This window comes from Macrotis lagotis, chromosome 6 (assembly GCF_037893015.1).
Source record: "Macrotis lagotis isolate mMagLag1 chromosome 6, bilby.v1.9.chrom.fasta, whole genome shotgun sequence".
Taxonomy (NCBI): domain Eukaryota; kingdom Metazoa; phylum Chordata; class Mammalia; order Peramelemorphia; family Peramelidae; genus Macrotis; species Macrotis lagotis.
The window spans coordinates 170958959-170961749 of record NC_133663.1 but is presented as its reverse complement, the minus strand read 5'-3'; the positions used below and the strand labels follow the sequence as shown (position 1 = coordinate 170961749).

The 2791-nt window shown below is 35.4% G+C and overlaps 1 pseudogene; it reads left to right on the top strand.

The window, feature by feature from the left end:
• The first annotated feature begins 1663 nt into the window (after positions 1-1663).
• On the top strand, positions 1664-2515 carry LOC141491922 (splicing factor C9orf78 pseudogene; annotated as a pseudogene).
• Positions 2516-2791: the final 276 nt, after the last annotated feature.

Genomic DNA, 2791 nt, shown 5'->3' with positions numbered 1-2791 from the left:
ACCATAATCTATATTAGAAAACTCAATCTTTATACTGTTATAGTCAGTTTTATTTTTGTTTTATTTTTGTTTTGGTGGGACAATGAGGCTAGGTATATTCAGTTTTGAAGATTGAGGTTATTGATATTTACATCATTATAGGAAAATAATTATAATTATAAATAATTAGAAAAATAATTATTATTATAAATAATTATAAAAATATTTTTCTTTCTCCTCCCTGAGAGATGAATTTGGTTAAATAATAAACATTTAGTATGCATTTATTATATTTAATTATTATATTATGTTATATTTAATCCTCACAGCAATCCTGGGAGATAGATTTGAACATTATCTACAATAAGGAGACTGATGCTAATAGAAGTTATGGATCTATCCAGAGTCACTCAGTTAATAATTATCTTTATCCTTAACTTTATTTAGCACTTCCTGAATCCAGGTCTAAGGCTCTCTTTATTGTATCAACTAGGTTTATTTGATATTGAAGTGTCTTTATTATTTTCCCCTCATATATGCTTCTCAGTGATGAAATATAATTCTTGTAATATAAAAAGCCTAACAGGTCTGTTCTTAGAGGAGAGATATAAGAATACCACTCTGTTTTATGAAGAGTGGGTTTGGAGGGGATTATGGATATGGTACACTGCATATATTGTCAGACTTTATATGTTACTTAATTTTACAAAATTGCTTTCTTTAATTTTCCTTTTTTCCATTTTGCTTAAAATAATGCCCTTTAGAACTGGGAAAGGGAAGGGATATATTGGTTAATTGATATAATATTTAAAATTACCAATAAAATTTGGAAAAATATTATAATTGATTTATTCTGAGGAACTCTAAGCAAAAATTATTTCTTCTGGAGAAGAAAGTAGAAAATAACTTGTGCAACTATTTCATTTTGGAGATGAATAAACTGAAGCCTAAAGAGGAAGAGGTAGAAATAAAAATCAATCTTTGGATTTACTGAACTCTTTCCTTTGCATTGTTTAAGCTCTACAATACTTATATTTTACATATAAAATGAAATCCTCTAATACTTAGATCTACTACTATTACTGCTTCCAACCTGAAGACCTTTCAATCTTTTTTAGTTATTAATATTTTCACCCTGCACTTCTATCTTTGTAATTCTTTATTTATATTATATGTTTTTATTCATTTATGTCCTACTTATCTCTACTGTATACCTCAAATAAAATGTAATTTTTCAAAGGGCAAGAACTATTCCTTCACTCTCTTTTTTTTTGCATTTTCAGAGCCATGAATAGTACTGAGCAAAAAGGCACTTATTAATCACTTAGAATTTTTTAATTAAATTGCATTGTATGATTGTACACTACATCATGGATTTAGGCAATTATTCTAATAATTCATGCTAAACACATTTCTACTAGATAACTTTTCCTCTTCCTGTTTTTTTGTTCATCTTCTTAAAACTCACTTCTCTCTTCTGCTCTATAATCTAGTTATACTTTTCTACTCACTCTCTCTCCAAACAGATACCTCATTAACGCACTCTGGATGTTTGTACTGACTATCCCTAGTACTTGGAATGTTGACTCTCCTCGCCTTCACCTCCAGATTCCCTGTCTTCCTTTAAGACTCAGTTTTAGGCCGCCCCGCCACCGGCCGTGGGGGCACGCGGGCGCAGGCCATCATGCTGGCTGGCAAGACCTTCCGCAAGCGACGGGCTGAGTTGGAGTCGGAGGCGGACGAGCAGGACAGTGAGGAGGTCCGGTTGAAACTGGAGGAAACCAAAGAAGTTCAGAACTTGAGAAGACGACCTAATGGGGTGAGTGCTGTAGCCCTTCTGGTTGGGGAGAAAGTACAGGAAGAGACAACTCTAGTGGATGATCCTTTTAAGATCAAGACTGGTGGAATGGTGGACATGAAGAAACTTAAGGACAGAATTAATGAAGAGGAGGACCTCAACTTAGGAACATCATTTTCAGCAGAAACTAATCGAAGGGATGAAGATGCTGATATGAAATACACTGAGACTGAGCTAAAGAAGAGGAAAGGAATTGTGGAAAATGAGGAGCAAAAGGTGAAATTGAAGAATGCTGAAGACTGTCTTTATGAGCTCCCTGAGAGCATCCGAGTCTCCTCAGCTAAGAAAACAGAAGAGATGCTGTCCAACCAGATGCTGACTGGTATCCCTGAGGTGGACTTGGGCATTGATGCAAAAATTAAAAATATTATTTCGACAGAAGATGCCAAGGCTCGACTACTGGCTGAGCAGCAGAACAAAAAGAAAGTCAGTGAAACCTCTTTTGTTCCAACCAACGTGGCTGTGAACTATGTGCAGCATAATCGATTTTACCAAGAAGAGCTCAACGCCCCAGTTCGGAGGCACAAAGAAGAGCCGAAAACCCGACCCCTCAGGGTAGGAGATACAGAGAAGCCAGAACCTGAGAGGTCTCCTCCAAATCGCAAGCGCCCTCCCAATGAAAAGGCAACTGATGATTATCATTATGAGAAGTTTAAGAAGATGAACAGAAGCTACTGATATCAGCTCAGTGGGAATAGCTGGGGAGGGAATTTTTGCAGAGTTTATTTTTTGTCAAATACAAGATACACTGTAAATATCACAGAGAAAAGTGTATTTCTTTTAGACTCCTTAGGCTGTGCAGTTACCGTGTTACAATCTATTTTTAGATTTTTTTTTGCAAATAGGTTTATGAATGTGAACATGGGAAAATCAACTTAATAGTTGTGCATGTCAATTGCTGGGTTTTCTTAAGCAGTGGATTGATTTCTTCATTAAGCTGTGAGGTTTTCCCTT